This window comes from Parasteatoda tepidariorum, chromosome 10 (genome assembly GCF_982258835.1).
Source record: "Parasteatoda tepidariorum strain Cologne lab strain chromosome 10, Ptep-v5.0, whole genome shotgun sequence".
Classification (NCBI taxonomy): domain Eukaryota; kingdom Metazoa; phylum Arthropoda; class Arachnida; order Araneae; family Theridiidae; genus Parasteatoda; species Parasteatoda tepidariorum.
The window spans coordinates 38,649,240-38,672,126 of NC_141764.1; the positions used below are offsets into that span (position 1 = coordinate 38,649,240).

Here is a 22,887-nt window from a genome sequence, read left to right on the forward strand (position 1 = left end):
GTTAAAGATATTTAATTTCCTCTGCGTTATTGTGTGACACTGAATGAGATTACTCACAATTTTGAGCTTTTCAATTTCGTTAGTTTATTGCAATGGTTACCAACTGAAGCCTTTCTTTGTGGCCCGCGAACTAAAATAAATTAGTTGTCATTTTTTGTGGACAATTTTCGCAAAAATCTATATGGGTTTTAAATAATTGTAAGTTCTATATCTTGACAATTTGATGTCTGTTACATATTAAAATTGTTTAATATATAGGTGCACATTAAAGTTATTGTAGCCAGAATTTTTTAACATGCAATTAAATATTTGTAAAAATCTACTTCTTATTTTAATTTGTAATTCAATACTTTTGTTTTGTACAACTTGGTAAAAATCTGACAGTAATACTTAATGTTCTTTCAAATTATAAAAGAGTCCTATATAAAATTTTGCGGCCCGCCATTTGACTGGTGTTTTTAATTGCGGCCCCCGGCCTCATGTAAGTTGAAAACCCCTGGTTTATAGCAATATTTAACGGATAGAAAAACTCTAGATTTTACTTCAGTTTTACTACTTTTACGTTCACGTCCTTAGTTTTACTATGACTGCTTGTAAAAATTGAAAAAATAAATATTCGTTTAGTTTTGTATAATGTATAAAACATAACTATTCTCAATACATAATTTCGTTTAATTTGTATGATTTGAGAAAATATATTTTCAAAATATTCAAGTCTAGTTAGCTATATCCAACTACAATTAACAAGTTTACATTACCGTTTAGGGATTTCTTTGATCCAGTGTCTCGTACAGCATGAAATTCATTATGGTAGTAAAAACCCGGAGCGATTTCCTATGCATAAAAAAGTCCTTTAATTACTTAATACTAAATGATCAATTAAGAAATATTTAAAAAAATTAGTATACGTGGGAAATAATAAATCGTTTAATCAATTATCATGTTAGATATAAGCATCTTTTTCAACAAACGGTTCCTAAGATGTTAACCAAGCTTTGATCTTATACGAAAATGTTTACATGCGTATACATTTTAATTATTATTTCATATGCAACTTCATTAGAAAAGAAAATTTTGATTGTCAAGAATTTCTGGATTTAAACCTTAATTAAAAATAAATAGCTTTAGCTTTAACATTCAATTTAATATTGAAACAGTATCAAATATGTTTTTCAATAACATGGTGAGAAATAAGTAAAAATAAAATTTAAATGGAATTCGATTTTTAACCCTTACATCTTCGCATAATTTTGTAACTGATTGACAACTTCAAAGGGAAACAGCCATATTTCTCGTCAAAATGGTCCTATAAATCGAATTGAAATCGATATAAAGTTAATGAAAATAAAAGACAAAATTGGCTGTACTGTATTAAATATAAATGAAAAACGGTACTAGGAAAGCTGATTAAACGGTAGCAAGAGTACTAGGGGTATAACCAGGATATGATACACCATTTATAAGTATTTATAAAACTTAAAAAAGTTTACCACGACTAGTAAAATGCAAATTTATAAGAGAAAAAGAATATTTATATCTACACATTTGTTAAACAGCTTGCTTGCAAATTAATTATACCAATTTATTAGGTAATCCTTATGAATTGAATATCTGTTCTAAACGAGAAAACTAACTCAGAAGACACAATTCCACAACATTAATAATTGGAACATTAAAATTTCTTCCCTTGAATTTGAAAATATTTAATTCGATTCAATTGGAAAGCTAAATTTGGCAGTTCAGGCAAATTTAACACAGTACCTCTAGCAAAGCGGTCTGATTTCTTGAAAACTATTAACTGTGGTCGGAAATAAGAAAATATAGTATGCTAAACTATAAATTAAGTACTAGTTAAACAACTAGCTTGTAAATTAATTATACCAATTTACGTGCTTATCTTTATGAATTAAATATCGATTCTCAACGAGAAAATAAATTCGAGAACTCACAATTCCACATCTTTAATAATTGGAACATTATAATTTCCTCCTTTGAATCTGAAAATATTTAATTGGATTCAATTGGAAAGCTAAGTTTGGTATTTCAGAGAAATTTAACACAATACCTCCAGCCAACCGTCCTGATTTTCTGAACTGTGGTCGGATATACGAAAATATACTATTCTAAACGATAAACTAGGCACTTTCTCAGTTGAAGCAAAAGCTCAGACAACACAAACAGTATCTTTACTTCTATTTGCAACACAGAAGGCAACCTTTTCTTGTTTCCAGTAAATCCATTTCATGCAACAACGACTCTTCTATCTCTGCAGTTCATGCATCTTTTACAATGGCTTGTTTAAATCGAATAATCCTATTAAAGCCTAGTCCTCACAGGGAGTGTTTCTAAGGTAAAATGGGATGGGGATATAAGAGAAAGACCTTCTTAAATTCAAGGCCCATTCCCCAAGGAGAAATTCAGCTGAGATTAACACCAGAGAATAACTATTGATTCCGGATTGAATCCCTTCTCTCCTCATTTGGAAGCATTAAGGGACAGAGTCACAGGGATCAGTGTCCCTGTGTCAAGCTATTTTCCACCTTTGCAGAGTTGCGTTTCACTCCAGGAAGATTTACAGAATGTGATCTTGCTTCTGAAAGCGCTAAGATATCTGGAGATCAATCTGGAGTTGAATAAAAGGTGAATCTGAAAATGTTGAAAGCTGACTTTCTTGAGGATTAAGTGGCATCCCAGAGGGAAATGGAAAGAGTGAAGTTGCATGTTGTTAAGCAAGAATTAGAATTTTTACATCATATGCCAATCATATTACAGATATCTGATATTGTAAAGCAGCTCACAAAAAAGATACTTGTAAATAAAACGTATTTATCACAAGATTTTATCAATAATCTTTATTTAATATACTGATATGTATATATTCCATGAATATTCGTATTACACACTGCTAATGATGATTATCTGTGTGCACATTTGTGATAAAATTTATTTGGATACCAATAACAGTTCTGTTAGTTTTTATAAAGTAAAATTCCATAACTCAAAATGGACAGCTGAAAGAAAAGGATGAAAAAAAAAACAAAAAAAAAACTACTACATATAGTCTAAGAGAATAAAATAAGCATTATTATAATAAAAACTTAGTTTAAGTGAATAATAATAAATTAAACAGCTAATAAACACAAATAAAATTTAAAATTAATACTATTTCTTAGGAAATCGAAATTTTAGCTTTATTTTAGGAAAGATTCAATAGTAACCGCTTAATATTACGTAACCACCTAAAAGACAACTAGGTGCTTATATTTAAAAAAAAAAAATACTTATTAGTAAAAGGTAATTTTCTTCATCATTTTCGTAGACAAACAGATGTATAAGCAATGCTAATATAAGGCTATAAGATCCCTAGATTCTTTCATTGTTAGAAATCTTAAACAATCTTCAAAAATAAAAAAATAAAAAATAATTGGGACAAAAACATTTTGAATAATTAAAAATCTTACGTAAGCATAATGAGGTGAGGTTATGATTTATTAATTTTAACAGACAACAAAGCTGAGGGGTGAAAAAAAACCTTGACATAATATGTTACGCACTTATAATACATTTTGGGAAATGGTGAAGCTTTAAATAAATTTAAAAAAAAATGCATCAAGCGATGGAAATCGAACAAAAAAATCACATTCGCAATAAGCCACACCGCTCATAACCACCCACAACTATTCGTCCCATATAGGTAATCCAACAATCCAGTAAACTCAAAAGTAATAATTTAAAACACATAAAAGAAAAAAAACTCATCTGCATTTGAATTCCACCAAAGAGATAATGTTAATCCTCTAAGGAAAATTTCAAAACATAGGGGTTCTTCAATCCAAGTTAAGATTTATACAGAGATGCCAACTGCACCGGACACGCCAAAATAATTAAAAAACACGGTAAATAACTACAAAGTAAATTTTGCAAATATTTAACTATTTTTGCTTGTTTTTAAAAAGGTTTAGTATGACATTACTATGAAATGGTGAATTATATAAGCCTACAAATCTATCTTATTATATAAAACGCTAATACGTACGTATGTATGTATCAATAAAACCGATGATATTTTTCTCGCGCTGGCAACAGTTTTCATTTTTAATTGATTGGATTCGGCGCGCAAGAGCACGTAGTGAGCAACCAGATAACAATAACCAGAGTGAGCATTATCAGGTTGTTCAATTCAGATTCATGCACTAAAGACATGACAATATTTAATTTAAACTCAATTAGGAATTAATTAATTAATCGATGTGAGAATGCTTTTAAAAGGCCGCTGTTGAATTGATATTTTTCTACTGGGAGCTACCTAAACGTCTAAAAAACGTTTAAGTGTTTGTATTGAATGCATTGAATTTTTTTATATTTCGCGTTTATTTATGCATTGAATTTTCACGCTTTAAAATGCAGAATATTAGTGAAGCAATATTTGATAATTTATTTTGCTAATATGTTTCTTATTTAGCTAATGTTTTGATTTTTTCATTATGTGCAATCTAAATAGCTAATATACTTTTTTAAAAGCCAATAAGAACATTGGTAGAATTCATCTACATAAGTACAATACTATGTCTTCGATGATAAAATACTATGTCTTTGATGATAATATATTATGTCTTTGTGTTAGAACATTGTGTTCATTGGCGAGCGAGAGCAGCGAGCCATGGTTCACGGCGTGAACCACATAGGATTGCGTAGCAATTCTCGGTGGTTGGCGAGCGTTAGCGAGCAGGGGGCGGAGCCTCCTAGTTACTTAGAAATAGTGGTGGATAAAAATCTACTAAATTGATTTTACTAAACCAAGAATCACAATTGATAAACTACCACTTTGAAATAGATATTTGCTGTCCGGAGCAAGTTGGCATCTCTGTTTATATCATCCTTAACAAACACATAGATCCATAATTTTATTATACGGAGAGACCAAGCAAGAATTTACATAAAGAACTAAGCATCCAACAAAAATATGTAAATACTCAACATCTCGTACAGATTTCATTTACATTTATTTACATGAATAATACAAATATGTAAATAATCTTCCTCATACGAATCGTTAATAATACTTAAATATATGCCGTGATAAAGATAATGGGGGGAGAGTTAAAAGCGTCAAACCCTACAGCTGTCAGTCCAAGCTTAGTTTAATTCACTTTCCCCGCCCCCCTGTTCAGAAAAGAACATTAAAGATCATTGAAAGTCGATGGCTGTCTGTCACGCAGAACCCTGTACATATTTCATTCCATCACGTCAGTGACGGCAGCTCAATGTATTCATTATCAAGTTACAAAGCCACTCATTTCACAATTTCATCGACTATTATTAGTATTCTTATAACTGGCATCAGTGGAAGAGAAGTGAGTTTATCTTCATTAAAGAACGGGAGGATAATAATGGTCAGTTAAGGTGGGACCCGATAATAAAAAGTGACTTCGTTTTTATGAAGAAAAATGTGGAGCAAAGGAAGCACGGTTTTCAAAATAACTTATGCTAGATTCAAAACTTTATTTGATGAGGTCGACAAGGTATAATCCCCCTCCCTTTATATTAGTAGTTTTTCAAAAAAAAAAAAAAAAAAAAAAAAAAAAAAAAAAATCTTGGCTTTGATATGCACAGCTCTATATGTAAAATACCATGACATAATTTGTATACTTTTTTTTAATTATTTGTAAATTATCTTTGACGTTAAAGCACCGTTCAATGCCTTTAGAACCGACAGATTGAGAAAAAAGCACTTCTCAGACCCGCATAATACTCCGTAAGTATCACGTCAGTATTAACTTGAGCCGTTAGAGTAAAAAAAGCTCGTTTCATGTATGATACAGTGAATGGAGAATCACGCGATCACATAAGCGTGATCGAGGTCCTGAAAGGGTTAAACAGACAATTAAGCGCTCTGTCTTAACCTTTTACTGGATAGTTTTTTTTTCTAGTAACGTTATGTTAAAATATTTTTGAGATTGAATTATAAAAAGTGATTCATTTAGCTCATTGCTTAAAATTAATTTGATTTTTTAAAGACAATTTCTTTTTTATGGGAAGGCAAGTGGGATTTTTGAAATTTTACCAATTGTAAAGAATGTATCATAAATTTGAACTTTTGTGCTTATAAATAACCGAATTCATAAAATCTGTATTTATTACTACAAAGGAACTCGACCGGAAAGGATCAAACAGGGTGCGTAGCCAAATCTTTCAACAAAAAATAAGCACCTTTTAAGTACATTTTAAACACTATATACACTAACAAAATGCAAAATAATTTTTTAAGACTTTAAATGATCATGATAAAATAACTAGTTTCTGACAAAGAACTCTTTTCTTGATTATATTAGCCATTATAAAATTATCGAGAGATTTTTCGGTTCGATATCAGAGGGTGGAAATTAAAGTCTAGAATTGAGAATATCTTGAAAAATGCAGCAGAGTTGCACATGAGAGTGCAATAATCTCACCGAACCCAGAACAGCAGACGTATATATGGACTCGCAAGTATTTTACAAAACATGTAAAATGTTTGGTGCTTTCATACGCTATGGACAGATGGTGCGCCGAAATGGACTGTGGTGGAATGCATTGTGAAAACGTTGAATAGAGCAATGCGAAAAGTACTCTTTTCGACATGGTCAAGAAAAAAAAAATCTCATTTTTGAAAAGGGAAAATTAAGCACTTTTTGAAAACGCCCCATGAAAAAAGCACTTTTAAGGGCTTTTAAATAATGAAAATCGAAAATAAGCACCTTTAAGCACTTTTTAAAAACGCTACGCACCATGATCAAATAAACTAACGCGTAGCTCCCCAGTATTAACCTTTCTTCTTGATACTTTGCTGACCTTTACTTTTATCGTTATCTACGTTTACTTTTATCCGCATTTACAGAAATTGAGTGTATAGCACTTACTTATAGCAATACTTTACCCACGAATTTCATAATCAAGTTCGAGAAAGAGTTTAGAAAGGTATATTAGAAGCAAGCCACTCATCGTTTATGTAAAATACACCAGATGATTTCATTTGACAAAATTTTCAAATCTTGGTATCAACCAAAAATTGGACTATTAGTTTTTGTTCAAACCTCTACACAACCATAATGTTCAAATGGTAGTCCAGACAATCAAGCCTTGAATAATAACTTTAATCTTTAAAAGATATTTATTTAGAAGACTATTTTCAATAAAAACAAACAGGAAAGTGCACAACGCTATTATTAAACTGCATAAATTTTAAAGACTCATACAAAACGTCATCATAGATCCTCTAATGAACAATCAATCGAAGCTATAAACACACTTATAAAAGCTGCCTTAAAGATGCATTTAATTATGTGAGTAGCACTTATTACTTGTAGCAATATCTTACCCACGAAATTCAAAATAAAGATTTATAAAATATGTAGAAAAGCAAATTTGAAGCAAGACACTCATCGTTTGCGTAAACTATACCAAGATGATTTCGTTTGACAAAATTTCAAGTATCATCTGAAAATCGGACTATTTTTGTCCATCCCTCCACGCAACAACATCCAAATGATTGGCCAGACTATCAAGACTTGAACGGCTTAAATACGTTATTAATTATTCGCAAAGTATTATCTTAACGTTAAAGCAGTTTTAAATGATCTTATCTACAGTCTTAGAGAAAATCAACACAAGAGAATATAGATGCGAACACAATCACCCAGCTTTAATCTTCAGAAGAAAAGTTTATTCCCAACAAGAACAGACAAGAAAGTGCATAATGCAATTATTAAACTGCGTAACTCATGCGTGAATTTTAAAGGCTAAAGTACAAAACATCAAAGATCCCTTAGAGCACACAGTAGCACAGCACACAATTAAGTGCTGCCTTAAAGCTGCTGGTACTTATTGCAATACCTTAGCCACGAATTTTAGAATAAAGCTTTATATATATCAAACACAAGCAGAAGTGGTTAGAATACGTTTGAAGATTTCGCATCAATTTCGCCAGATGAGCTTTACGCGCCAGAAAGAAGGCTTGTAGAGGAACTTTTGCAAGGGAGCGAAAGGTAGCTTCCCCAAGTTGTTGCTGTCAAAATTTCTCGCTACCCTATTAATTACGCGCAAACATAATGAGCTTAATGTCACATTCTCACCTTTGCTCCTGGGTGCGAGATTAATTTCTGGGATGTGAGAAAAGGGATATCAGAGACATGAGAGTGAGAGAAAGGGAAAAGCCGTCCTTCTCCAAATTAAAATCCCTTTTTGATGTCGGAAGATTAAAATGCGCGCATTGCCATTCTTTTAAAAGGTTATTCGGCATAACTAACAGGAACATTAAAAACACCGACCATTGAATGAGCAAAGCATAAAGAAAACACATTTTAAGAGAAATATGTTTTAAAATAAATTCAAAATAGTAGTAGGAATTGTAGAGTTTGGCTAAGCAACAGGGAAATACTATCTGTTTTAAATGTCAATCGGTTAATATTAGTGCAATATATTACTATTTTTTATTAATTTGCATCACATTTTAAAAATAAGTCCATGTGAGTATAACATAGATGTATCTGTAAAGCCTCTAAAGCTTGGAATAAAAATTTGATTTTCCACGTAACATTGCACGAAAATTTGATCTATTATTGAGTTTCATGCAATCCCTACCGTGAGGATTGACTAAGCATCATTCAACTAAACCATAGTAACATTTAGACAGAGCATGAGGTGCAAGTCCAAAGCCAAATAGAAGAAATTTTTAAAATTATACAGCCAAGCACTATTTAAAACGTTGGCATGATGGTTTTAATAAGAACACATTAAATTTAAGGATTTCATGACTTTATGGTATTTTAAAATAACAAGAGTTAAGGGTAAAAAAAATGTACCGAGCTTAAGCGATGGGGCGTAAACTTTTCCTCACGTAATTTCTGGTTTTAGTTCAAAAAATCTCCGACAGATGACGTTGCCAATGGTAAATAAGCAAAAATAAACAAGAAGAGGTTAAGGGGAAAAAAAAATGAAAATCACATCACAACGTTAATGACTTAAATCGAGACTTCTAGTGGATGTTTCGAAAATATTGCAATGTGATTTTTATTTCCCCCCGTTTCATTTAAATATTTATTATCAGCAACGCCACCTGATGGAAATTTTTCGAACTAAAATCAGAAACTCAACTAGAAAAAATGTATGCCCTGTCACATAAGTTTGGTACATTAATTTTTTTTTTAAAAAACATTAACTGATTTTTTTTTGGTTATAATTTTCGTAAGAACCGTAAGTTAAATTTAAAATACCTAGTAGGTACATGCTAATGCACATTATCTCTGAAGTATGTCCATACATTTTCGCCATTCACAACATTATTTGCATTATTTTTTATTGATCTGTAGTAATATTCAATAAACTATGCTATGCAAACTTGCAGATTGCATAACATCTTAACGATCAGTATTCGAAGTCAACCTTTAATTTGCTCATGCACTCTGAATTTTTTGAAACAGTAATTAGTGTTTTCGAACAGGATAAGTGCTCATTCGAGTGGCCAGTCTAAATCCAATGATTAAATTTTATAATTTCATTTTATCGATTTACTTATTAAAGGAAATTTATATAATAATCAAAATTAGCATTAATTATTGATTAATTTTATTTGTTGATGATTTGATTAATTTTAGAATAATATGAATACACTTAAGAGTAAACATTTGCTTTCTATTCTCTTTAACTTTCTAAAATCTCTACAATGGTAAATAGGATGCAAGCTTTTTTTAAAAACACGTTGTTGCAAATGACAGCTATAACAGTTCGATTTTTAGCCCAGTGTAGGCAAATGACGACTGGAGTCATCCTGCACATTTTAATTAATAAAAAAAGGAACATCATTAGTACATAGTGTACTAATGCATTTATTTGGTATTTATTCAGTAATACATAATAAAGATGCAATATCTCATAATTTGCAATGGGAAAAAAATCGTTATGAACAACTGACGGTTATAGGTCTGATAAAACCTGGGACAAAGTTAGATAATTTTCAAATCCAAACATGCGATTGACGATCAATTTCATACTTCAGTAAAAAATAATTGGAAAAAAAATATGTTTCCGAGCACGATCGCCAAATTAAAAGTGTGCAGCAATGTGTCGAACGCTAACAGGGAAAGAACGAAAATGGCATTGACTTGCAATGAACATACGTGCCTCTGATTATAAGAGCGTTTTGAAGGTGATAAGTGCTAGTCTTAACAGTTTCAAAAATTGTATCATGTCTTCATTCTTGCATCATTGTTTGAAAACCAACAATTAGGCCGGGATAGCCTGGTTGGTAGCAAGCTGGGCCCATGTCCAAGAGTTCGTGGGTTTGATCCCCGGAGGGCGGAGACACCCCGTGAAGTAAATGGTGACTGATAAACGTTAAGTCTGTCGAGTCTCAAAGTCCTCCATGTTCCCACAACAAATCAATACCTCTGGGGGTACTGATCCAGGAGTTTCCTTGTCTTCTGAATTGGTTCAAAATTACAAGGCTACGGAGTTGAACGTTAGTAGTCGTAAACCCATGAAATTGGGTCGGCTGTTCAACGACGGTTATAAAATAAAATAAAATTAGTCAATCAAGTCCGGGAATAAATTCGGATGAGGAAGAAACACTAATGGCATCGACTTATGATTGAAAAAAGTGCCTTTATCGTGATTATTGTTGCTTTTGTTCATGATAAGTTTCGAAGACAGTATGCTGTTTGCTTGTCCTAACTCCTGCTTTCAAAAGCAGCAAAAGGCCAGTCAAATCAAACGATAAAGTTTCACCGGTTGATATAAAATAAAGTTAATAATGATCATAATTAGCATCAAAAAATGAATATGATAGATTTGAGAATTGCATGAATAATAAGCAGAATTACTTTAAGCAGCATATTTGTTTTCTATTCTATAACAACAATAAAGAATAGGACGGAATCTCTTTAAATTCTAATAAGGCAGAAACGCTAATGGTATTGACTTATAATGAACGAAAGCAGTCTTTTCTTTTGCCTCTTTTATCATTAACAATGCTTCTGATTTTAGCTTCCAATTTCACTTTCGATGTTGGTCCATTCTTAAAGTTTAAATCACGTACGCCTTTGGGTGTTGGGCGATGATGCTTTCCTTTGCATCCCCATCCCCTTTCATGCAATCATTTTTGAAGCATTTAGATTAATGCGCGATTCGAAGAAATGCAACGATTTCCGAAAAAAAAAGGAGGGCGACTGATTAGGCTAATGGCATTGTCTATTGTATACTGGAATAGGAGATATTTATTTTTTAGTTTCCTTGGGAGAAAAGAAAAATAAATTTCTAAGTTAGTGATTCAAATGTATCGCTAATTTAAGATAGATTTTCTTCTCATATACCTTTTTCTTTCGGCTTAGTAACGAGAAGGGAGGGTGAAAAAAAAAAATAGAGAAAAATCACTTAAAAAGAGCAAAAGACAGATATAAATGTAAACTTTTCTTATTGAATATTTTCCATCGCCGACAATCAAAAAGACTAAAACGCTCGTGCTTAAGGACAAAGGAAGGCCTCTTTAACGAAACAAGGAGTTAAAAAAAATAAACGAAAAGAATCAAAGGATCTGCTTCCTTTAGCAAATAGTTCGAAAACAACTCTTCGGCCTCTTCTGCTAAATGTATATCAATTACCGAAAAAGAACAAAGAAAAAGAAAAGGGACTGGATAATAAGAAAGACTAAAAAATAAAAAAAAAAGGTTAAGGAGATAGGAACTGGAAAGCAAAAATGTGAAAAATAAAGCGAGACGACATTTGGATAGTATGTACAAGTATCTTTTTCAGTCCTAATTGGAAAAAAGGGGGGTATCGTTTTTCATAGGTACCTCCTTGGTTCTGTAAAAGAGTTTGACTAGTTGCGATAATTTTTGCCATCATCGATTGAGATCGCACTAATCGATTTGGTAAGTGCCGAACGGCTCGTTGTTAAGTCTCATTAGGAAAGTTGAAAAAGGGAGGAGGTACACAAAACAACGGAACTTTTGGTCTTTTTCGTATTAATGAGTAATCTTTTTGCTTTTTTACCTAACATAAACTTTGACGTTGTTTTTATATTTCGAACGGCTTTTCTTTCACTCAAATATACACCCAATTAAAACTGAGAACACGATGCTTTTTCAGACTTGGAAACGTAAAACTAGCTGGAAAGTTATTTGGATGGCGTAGTTAACCCTTTTTTCTTTTTCCGGCGATAACAAGCATGCCAAACGTTTTATCTTGCCTTCAAAAGTTGCCTTTTTTTCCCCCTTTTCTTTCCTCGCGAAAAATATAGTTCAAACGACAGACAATTAAATTTTATTTTCCCAAAGCTTAGAAAGAGAGACAAGTTGTAAAAAAAAAGGGAGGGGGGAATAGGAGAGATGATCCTTGCATTTAAACAAACGATTCGTTAAACTAGTACAAATAGTTTATCGAAAAAATAATCACAAAAACTTAACTGCAAAAGAGTTAAGAAATGAAACGGACAATTAGTCTTCCCGACTTGGATGTTGACATACATATTGCTAATAAATAATTCAACTTCATTCTTCTTCTTAATTATTTGGATAGACAATCTCAAGAGAAAGCTGTTCAACGATCATCTTTAATGAAATTTTAGATATTTCAGTTCAAATTGTACCTTATTTTATAGTAACCAAATGTAACAAGCTGGAAGTTGCAGGCGGTTTGATTAGCTTGATACATTTTTACCCCAAGTTTCACCAAACTTACGGATCAAGGTGCATCAACCTTAGTTAGAAATGTTTAAATACGTATTTCGCATTTTTCGAAAAAGGGAGAAAAGAGGTACCACCATCACTGTAGTTATTCTGTATATTTTCTAAAAAGAAAACCATCACTGTAGTTATTCTGTATATTTTCTAAAAAGAAGTTTGGGCAGCAAAGAACAGTTACTTATTTGGTCTTCGAGCTCTTTGTAATAAGGCAATTAGTGTTGACAATAATGTTGACAAGGATTCAAGCCGGATTTTTAACAATGATAGTTCGTCAGGGTGAAAAGAATTAATTCGTTAAATTACCATTCAGCAAACGATTTGAGCATCTCATCACCTTTAATCTGGACTTCATAAGCAGGAAACTCTGCGATTGCAAAATTTCTCGGTGAGAAAAATATTGCAATGAAAAAATTTCAAACGTTTGTGATGACGATGACTTGAAGCTTCTCTATCTGAGATAGGAAGATGTACGTATTTACTTCATCTCTATAGTGAAATTCGTAGAGGGTCACTTAGTAAGCAAAATTATGCACAGTTAAAATGTTTCATAAAAAAGTTAAAAAGCAGGTTTTAGTCTTTTTGGAGGATTCAAAGTATCTCATAAGTTAAAATATTTTAATAGAAACGTAAATATTTAAGTACTACACTAGAAACTGACTAAAACGAATTCGAAGTTGTTAAATTAATATATGAGTAAAAAAAATTTTTTTTTAAAATCATAAAATTTCAAGAAATACCCCATCTCTAAAGAAATTCAAATAATTGCTCTATAAGTTATTTCAGAAAATATAACTCTATATAAAAAGCCCCTGCCCAAGAAAAATCGAAATGTTAACTTGTACTCTTCTCTGTGCATCGCTATATAGTTTTATTACATACATGAAGTTAAAAAGCAGATTTTTTGGTTTTAGTCATTTTGAAGGATTCAAAGTATCGCATAAGTTAAAATATTTTAATAGAAACGTTATTATTTAAGTACCACACTAGAAACTGATTAAAACGAATTCGAAGCTGTTAAATAAATATACGAGTAAAGAAAAAAAATTATTTTTTTTAAATCATAAAATTTTAAGAAGTACCCCACCTCTAAAGACATTCAAATAATTGCTCTATAAGTTATTTCAGAAAATATAACTCTATATAAAAAGTCCCTCCCCAAGAAAAATCGCAATGTTTAACTTGTACTCTGCTCTGTGCATCGCTATATAGTTTTATTACATACATGAAGTCAGTGAATAAAACAAGAATTTTGTTTTTTACATTTAAAAGAGAGTTATATCTTCAAATCCTATAATTAATTTTGATTTGAAAGAAGTTGCCAATATGACAAACAAAGCAACTTATAATTATCTAATCCGTAATGGTGAATTAATACTTAATTCGATTTATTTCAATAACAACATTTTATTTATTAGTTTCTGTTCTGTTATTAGTTCTGTTATTTATTAGTTGTGTTCTTAGCGTTAAAAAAAAATGTTTTGTTTTGTAAATTACTTTATTTTTGAGCAACGATTCGAGTAAATACCAATTTAAGCAACGCAAAGAAAAAATCAATCGAAGGTTGGAAAATAAAAATATTTAAAATTGCTTTCATAAGTGAGACATTTCGATTATAAAAACAACAAACAAATAGCGTAACAAAGCGTGCGAACACAATAGAGGCGTGACAAATTAAATCATCACCCAAAATACGAACCGTGACACGCAAGAGCGATGCGCAAGGAGCGAAACAAAAACACACACGATTCACTTCCAGTTGCCATTTTATCAACTTAAATAAGCTATGTACTTTCTCATCGTTTGTGTTGCCATCAAACACAAAGAAAAAAACATTCCGAAAGAGTTAAAACTAATTTTCGAAAACTTATTTAAAATAAAAAAAATGGCGGCGAAAAGTTATAAAAAAAAGAGAAGGACATAATTAACAGTCTTTGTTGCATTCGAAAGGCAATCCTGCACGGATGACTTCCAAAATGGCAGCCCGCGGGGGTCTCTTCCGAAATACGATGTAATTTCGGAGAGGATTATTTCCATGTGAAAACCATCAATGTTATTATGAAGCACGGCCGATCATTATCGTCGCCCATCGACTCAATTGCGCTTTGCACCCAAAATGCGCTCAATCCCATCATATTCTAACGTCTGCAGTAACGTCTTCGGTGAGACGCAAATGCGATTAAGTCGATTGTCGAATCAACATTTGTTGGAGCTCACAAAACTGATGGCAAAAGAAACTGCTAGTGGCGGGAAACTTCTGCGTAGAAATGCATTATAATTCTATTTAAGAGCTCTAAGATATTCGCGGTAATATTGTCAGGGTCTTAAATGAATTTTTGATGATTATTGTTTAAAATAAGCGTTGAAAAATACAACATACGTTCTAGAGAGTATAATTATTCTATTTTCGTCAGACAACTATCAGAATTGTCATTAATAAAACTTTCAGATGATCAGGGGTGATTGTGAGCCCAAGTCAAAATTCCGGAAAATTTCTTGAGTTTAAATTGAAAAATTAGAAAAAAATTTAAACAAGATTTTTCTCCTTTTTCTCAATATTTCTTAGTTTACTTAAAATATATTAAAAATTTTACCTACCCTATGATGACCTGGAGAAGTAATTAAAATATACAAATATGTCTTTCTTGAGTTTACGATTATAACAACTATTTACTGATAAAAAATGAATATTAATCATGAATATAAGCTTATAAAGTATCTCTCTGTCTTTCCTCCCTTACAAATAAAATAAACTGTGTTTTTAAGTTCCACCTTTGAAAATTTGATTTCCGGAAACTTCTGTGATCAATGATTTTTAAATCCGGATTTTTTCCGGAGCACAATCAGCCCTGGATGATGGTAACAAGTTAAACTTCTAAATATTGTGTCACAACAGAATTTCTGCAAGTTATTTTAAATGAAAATTGAGCGGTCTTTAAAAAAGAGAGATTTCCTTTAGCGCTTTTCAAACGACACATTTGTATAGGTTTATAATTTAAAAAAAAACAATAGTAGTTTAATTTCTAGTTTAGGGAAACTTCATAGAAGTAGGGCATATTATAAGGATAAACTATATGATTTTTTTCAAATGTCAAATTTTTTCGCTTTATTTTTTTTCATGATAGATATTTTACAAGTTTCTGGAATTCTCACTCAATAGCAGCTTCATACACAGAAACCTCTCATTACTCACATGGAATGAGATGTTTTCACTAGCAACGTTCTTGAAAACGGCTTTCCTAAACAATTTGAAAATGTGACTCATAATTATTGTGCTTCAAACCTTCAATTATACTTAACTACTTCGCAACATTATTAAGAAAGGATAATGTATTAAATGAAGGACTAGTATTTAAAATACGCATTAGTAAGAAAAGGAGCAGCTATACACTGTTTTCGCCTTAACACTAACAACTAATAGGACGTAAACTGATAATGTCTGAAATAATTCGTATGAAATACTACTTTTGTAATTTCGATTATGTGTAAATATGGAAGCATTTTAGTTTATGAAAAAAATTAGTCATGTTAGAAACTAATGCTGTTTTATACTGCGAAAGCTGTGTAATAAATTATTCCATAATTTACATGTCCACTCGAAATCCATCAATGATCAATCAGTTAAGGATGAAACCAATAAGGAATACGTTTCTATTGGGACCGGAATACAAATCGTCTAAAAGTGATAGTACAAATGGAAATTGACGGAATGATAGCAGAACACTGATCTAGTTTACCCTCTGGCTTGGACATCTCTATAGGATGATCTATATTTCCAATCGAGTAAGAATGAATACTGGAAAATGGGAAGACATATTTCTCGATGTTTCTCCATAATTTTTGGAAATAATGTGATTGTTTCTCAAAGCAATAAAAAAAGGAGAACTATGTCAAGTTTACGTAATCTGAATGATTAAACCAAAGTAAGAAAAAAAAACCGGCTTATTTTTTACAAAAAGAAGCCCAGCCCATCTAGGTTTATCCTTTATTTTTCCTACCAAATTTTCAAGTTTTCAATTAAAAAAAAAGAAAAGACATTTTTAGAAATATTTTAAATTTTGTTCCTAAGTCCACGTTATAATTAGTTTTATTATATTTCAGTAAGATTTCAGAAAAGACCTATTTATAACAGTAGTTAAATTTTTCATAACTATTTATCACTTGTTTTGCAACGTAACACAATTGCAGAACAACATTGGTACGTAATCACTTTTAAATCTTAATCATAGACAGATTTTTAAAATTAAAGCTAAAAATTACAGGATGACAATTATGCAAAGTTATGTAGCAAGTTTTTGTTAATGCTTTAATACAGATTTAGTTCTTAAGTCTATTGGGACAAAATTTAAATCTAATAATTTTGCTCAGTTACCAATGCAATTTTATCTACAATTTTGTTTTTTTTTTTTTACATTTTATCTATAATTTTTCCTTGTAGGTGAATTTTTTATTTTTATTGCTATGAGCATTTTTTGCCATTTTTAATTATTAGATTATCAAAACCCGGCATCCACTCGTACTTATAATTTTGCATAAATGAAGAAAATTAATCGAAGTAAAACTCCTTTCACATCGAAATTTGAGCTTTTGAAAAAAAAAAAAAAATACATAAAGCTGTTAATTTTTATTGAATCAGCGTTGTCGAGAAGTTTGTTGCCTTTCAATTTCTTAGCAAAAACATAAAACTTTCACATTTACACGTGTGGCTTTTGTTTGAGTTTTTTTAATTTTTTTTTTTTAATTTTTTTTTCGGCTGAGTTACTTTTTTGATAGCATTTTTACGCTGCATTGAGAAACACAGAACCAATTTTAAGTAAAATCAAATTTAATAACCAATTTTAACTTGATGATGAAACAATCAGAATAGACAACACATGGAGTGCATGGCTTAGCTATATTTCCACGAACTACTCGCAAAACAGAAGACGGCACCAATCGCTGTTGTTCTGTTTTAGTTTAATGTATTGCAAAAAATAAATATATCTTAAAAACTTAGCTATCTACTTTATTTATATTGAATTAGATAGTTTTAACAAATTATATAAAACATCATCTAAATTTTCTGAACAAAATCTTTGAAATACGAATTAATATAAAGGTTAAGTGCTACCTTTTTTACTTGAAATTAAAACTACTATTTGTAAAGGTATAACATTCTTCAGAATCATTCCAATTTAGATAATAAATAAATCAAATGTGTTATATTTTTAACTGATTCATATTTCTTCCATTGCAAGCTGAATAGGACCAGCACGGGCAAGCCCGCACTAGCCTTACCACCATGTGTCTACACAAGCTTCATGAAGAGTAATGTTGCTACAGAGCTTAATGCAACACAGAGGAAAAGCTAATATCAAATTAGGTAAAAACAGTGTAATTTGTAACATATCACATTTTGTTGAAATTTTGAGAATAAAATATGTTAATAAAATAGTAAAGAGGAAATTTCAAAGTTACTTTTGTACCTTAAAAACCTTCTTATACAAATGCTCACTAAAATATTCACAGCGTGATTATGCATTTGCACATGAAAGTGTACAGTATTTCCAATCTATGATAACTTACATACAAAATTTGATCAATAAATAAAAAAAGTCATTGAAGTTGTCCACTCTGGTCCCCTCTTCCCTAATTAGTTTGCTTTCAAAGTAAAAATTATAGATGTAGTACTGTGAATTTTGAAAAAAAAAAAAATAAAATAAAAATTACAAACGGACCTATTAAAAAAAAAAAAGAAAGACAAACCCGCCTTGGACTGAACATACTTTGGCGTATCCTGGCTAATTCTTGGGAACAGCGTGTTTCATAGAAATGTGAAAGATTAGCAATCGCTATGATCTGAATTTAGTACTATTATAAAATATAAAGCTTATATTTATAGTTTTTAAAAATTTCTACAATCTTGATAGCAACATCTGACGTTTTTTTTGTCGACGTTTCGACAGTCTAGACTGGAATATATACATAACTTACACTTGTAACAGAAACACTCATAATTCATTAGATTTTAGTACATAACCGAATTGCAGATTAGAAAACTTAATTAAGGAATTTAAAGTTCACTATTTAGAATAACTTTTTTTTTGTTGCGAAAGATACAAAAAGTTTTTATTCTGAAGAGTTTTTAGCTAACTTAGATTACAGTGTGCCAATATTATTTAACAAAAAAAAAAAAAAAAAAAAAAAAAAAGAAGACAAAATTTTGTCGCTTAGGACGACTTCTGACTTATAATACTCCTAACAACCTCTGTTTAGGATATCAAGCATTTGAAAAATCCAATACAGAAAAAAAAAAGTGTTTTTTTTTGGGGGGGGGGGGGACATGAATAATTCCAAGCACAATTTTTACACCGTAGCAATCTTACGGGTAGCAACTTTAACTACCAAAAACAGGAATAAAATTTCAATCATCAACTAATATAGTATATTTAACAAATCTAAATATTCAGACGCGTTGTTTAAAGCCAGATCTGATGTATTAGTTATGATCCCAAGTAGCCCCGGGGGAAGAGAAGCAGTAGCAAGTGAGTTGACACTCCCTGCCCTTCTGGAATCCGCATTGAATTTGATTTCTTTTGACGGAGGTTGTCATACCTGACAGATCATTGTCGTCAGCTCAGACACTTTGTTTCTGTTATTTTTAAAACAGGTAAGTGATATGAGGTGCATGACCTCAGTTTGATGGACAAGTTTTAGTTGGTACTAAAGAAAAGCCATCAGAGACCAACACAGGACAGCCTCTTTAAAACCACGTTAAGAAAATATTTCATTGAAGATTTTTATTATTATGAAACTCTTTAAAGCAAAAAAGAATTAAGTTTAACATTAGATTACGATTTAGCAGTACGATACCTACGATTTGTGCATACTTTCATTTGATTTTTAAGATGCCATTGCGATAAAATAATAAAGGATACGAAAAAATAAAATTTCTAATAGGATACCTAAGAAAAAATGTACAGATTTTTAAGATTACATAAAAGCATCAGAGATGCCAATTGCTCCGGACACGCCAAAATAATTAAAGAAACGGTAAATAACTACAAAGTAAATTTGACTATTTTTGCATGTTTTTTAAAAGGTATGGTATGACATAAGTACTATAAAGTGATGAGTTATATAAGCCTACGAATTATTTAGAAATAGTGGTGGATAAAAATACACTAAATTGAATTTATTAAACCAAGAATCACAATTGATAAACTACCACTTTAAAATATATATTTGCTGTCCGGAGCAAGTCGGCATCTCTGAAGCATGAATTGCCAATAAACATATTATCAGCAATAGTATTTGCGTATTTATTGAAATGATTGCAAAAAAGTAGGAGATGGATATTAGAAATTCACTTTCTGTAACAAGATTTCCACTATTTTTAGCAGCAGCTTCAATTATTTCTAAAGCGAAAGTAGAAGTAGATAAAAATATAGAAAAATTAACGTTTTGGTCACATTAGCGGTGATATTCATTTGTTATCTAAACTCTGTTTTAAGTTACAAAATCAATGTTAAGTAAGAATTTAAATGTAAGAAGCTGCAGGGTAATTACTAAATAATTCTTTATATATATATATATATATATATATATATATATATATATATATATATATATATATATATAGATTCATAATTTTTTTTTTAAAAATAAATGTTTTCAGAATAGTGATCCAGAGACGAACTACCGAAATAAGATTTAGTTTTCAGCACTTACCTTGCCGTAAAAATTACCAAACTCGCAATTTTACATTAAGGAAAAAAAAAAAAAAAAAAAAAAAAAAAAAAAAATCGAAAGTTAACGAAATAGGATTTCTTAAACACAAAATTTCATAATTGATCAAAGTTTTAATTGTCTTAAAATAATTCGTGAGACATACTGAACTATTTTTTTTAAAATTAATGCTAAATAAATTAATATCAAAGATCGCGATAGTATATGTCTTACAGACAATTCAAAAATATTGTATGACAGCCGTAAAAAAAGAAAAATTAGAAAGAAAAAAAAAATCATTAGTCACTATAAATAAACCCAGGCATAATCTAAAAGTATTCACAACCTTTGTCACACAGTTCATCAGAAACTATTCATATTCATAAGATTCCATTTAATAGGATCAAACAAAGAGATATATTATCACAATGATGGGCCTTAGTTTTTTGTCACCCACGCCAAAAAAAGAACTTTTCGCGTCACACTTTAGTAAACAGTTGAAATACAGAGGGTTAATATCTCAAAACCAAACCCATCCGACAACAGACTGAACTTTAAAGAGGGGGGGGAAAGTCAGGAATAAATAAAGACATAAAACAGAAAAATCATTAACTCAAACCTCATTTGCATTTTAAAGACCGCAGAGGAAGTCGTGCTTAGCTTATCCTAGCGGTTGGCAGAAAATTTGAATGCCAAATACCTAAATGCATTATTGTCATGCACCAAAATAAACGATTACCTTGAATACCTCATTCTCATCGAAATAAACTAATAAAAATGGCGACTTTATCACTGTAATTGGCGTTAGTTCAGTGGTGATGATGACAGATGGCAAGATGTCGAGTGAATATACCATCAAGCAATGATTGGGCTATTTTTTTCCTCGGACATCGCGTATTACAGAAGTCGCAAATTATCAGATTGAAAAGGAACGGAGCGAAATAAACTTGGTTCTTGCCATGGTTGATTAGAAAGAAGAAGGTAGGAAAGAATAGTGATTGGAGCGTACTAATCACAATAATTATTTCTTCGCTATTCACCAAGGAACTGTGATTATTTCTGGTAGATTCGGGGGAAGAAAAAAAAAAAAACGATTTGATCACTCGACCGGAGGCGTTTCAATCAGCAAGAGATTAAAATTGTGATGGGAAAAAAAATTGTATAAAAAGGAAATGTTTATTCTTATAATTTAGTGAGAATCGTAAACATCTGAAAGGATAAGCGATAATCTGTTTGGAAAAATAATAAATAAATGCCACTGACCCTCAGAGTTTAGTTATAGCTGATCTAAGTCCATATCTCGGGCATGTAAGATGCGCTATAAAAAAAGTGGAAGCCTTGAATAACTCTTAATTTAATGATCGAATTTTCACGTACTAAGACACAATATTCATGAATCGAGGATCTAATTATATATATGCTAATTAATGGATTTCTGACCTTAAAATTACCAAGAGCAGCCGTAATTAGGGAAATATGGTCCTCTAGTTTCGTCAAGAAGATAGAAAGGTTGGACACCTTAGAGTTACTTTTATTTTTTCCGTATTTCGCATTATTTCGAGATCTTTCCTAAATGAATGAAAAAATGTTTGCACACAATCATAAAAATCGTTTATGGAAAGATAATTCCATATAAAAAATAAATTTTATTTAATGAGGGTTCAAAAAATATTGAATTGTAAGGCATAAAATTTTTTACATCATTTTAAACTATGTAATTTTAAATGACAAAGTACAAAATTGGTTGAATAGTTTTTGATTTATAACATTTCAAAATAAATAAATCAAATATTTAGAATTCTGTTTCTCAAGAATTATTCGCTCAATTTACTTCATTTTTTGTTTTGTTATTTATAATTACATTCTTTAAAGTGATATAAAAATTTTATAGTTCAACATTTTTACAACTATTATTAAAGTAATCGAAAATAACAAATTATTAACAAACATTATTTTCACATAGAATTATCTTTATATAAATGAAATTTATAATTGTGAGTAAACGTTTTTCGATTCACTTAAAAAATTGCCGAGCTAAAGGCACAATAGTTTCCTTGCCGAACTAAGGAACCCAAACTTTTAACCATGCTTATGACTAAATTGTTGGGATCATATGTAACAGATTGAGGTTAGCGACATATTTTCATAGTCAAAAAAAAGATGTGTTTATTCATATAAAATACTTTGCGTCGGATTGTGTAATTTAATAAATAATTAGCACTTATTAATTAGTGTATTTGGAGTCATCCTTTTGAAACATTATGATCGACGCTAAGTTCGCGCAAATCCGAACATTCAAGGTGATATCTTCTATTATTATTATTTATTTTTATTTTGCGCACTGTACTGCTTCAATTACTACGATTAACTAAAATTCGGAAAGATATTTATTCTTGCCGAACAATAATTTAATATGGGAGTAAATTCCAAATTTTTTATTAATATCAATTAATTAACATTAATATGA

At 30.7% G+C, this 22,887-nt stretch overlaps 1 protein-coding gene across 2 annotated transcripts in view; it reads right to left on the minus strand.

The window, feature by feature from the left end:
• Sin1 (SAPK-interacting protein 1) overlaps nt 1–22,887 on the minus strand; it is a 92,861-nt gene that overhangs the window by 38,974 nt on the left and 31,000 nt on the right. Inside the window, exon 3 of one of the 2 annotated variants that reach the window (XM_043039032.3) lies at nt 759–834. The exons of the other annotated variant lie outside the window; for it this stretch is intronic. The gene's annotated coding sequence lies outside the window, so the exon portion shown is untranslated. The remainder of the gene's footprint in view (nt 1–758; nt 835–22,887) is intronic. 2 annotated transcript variants of the gene reach the window in all.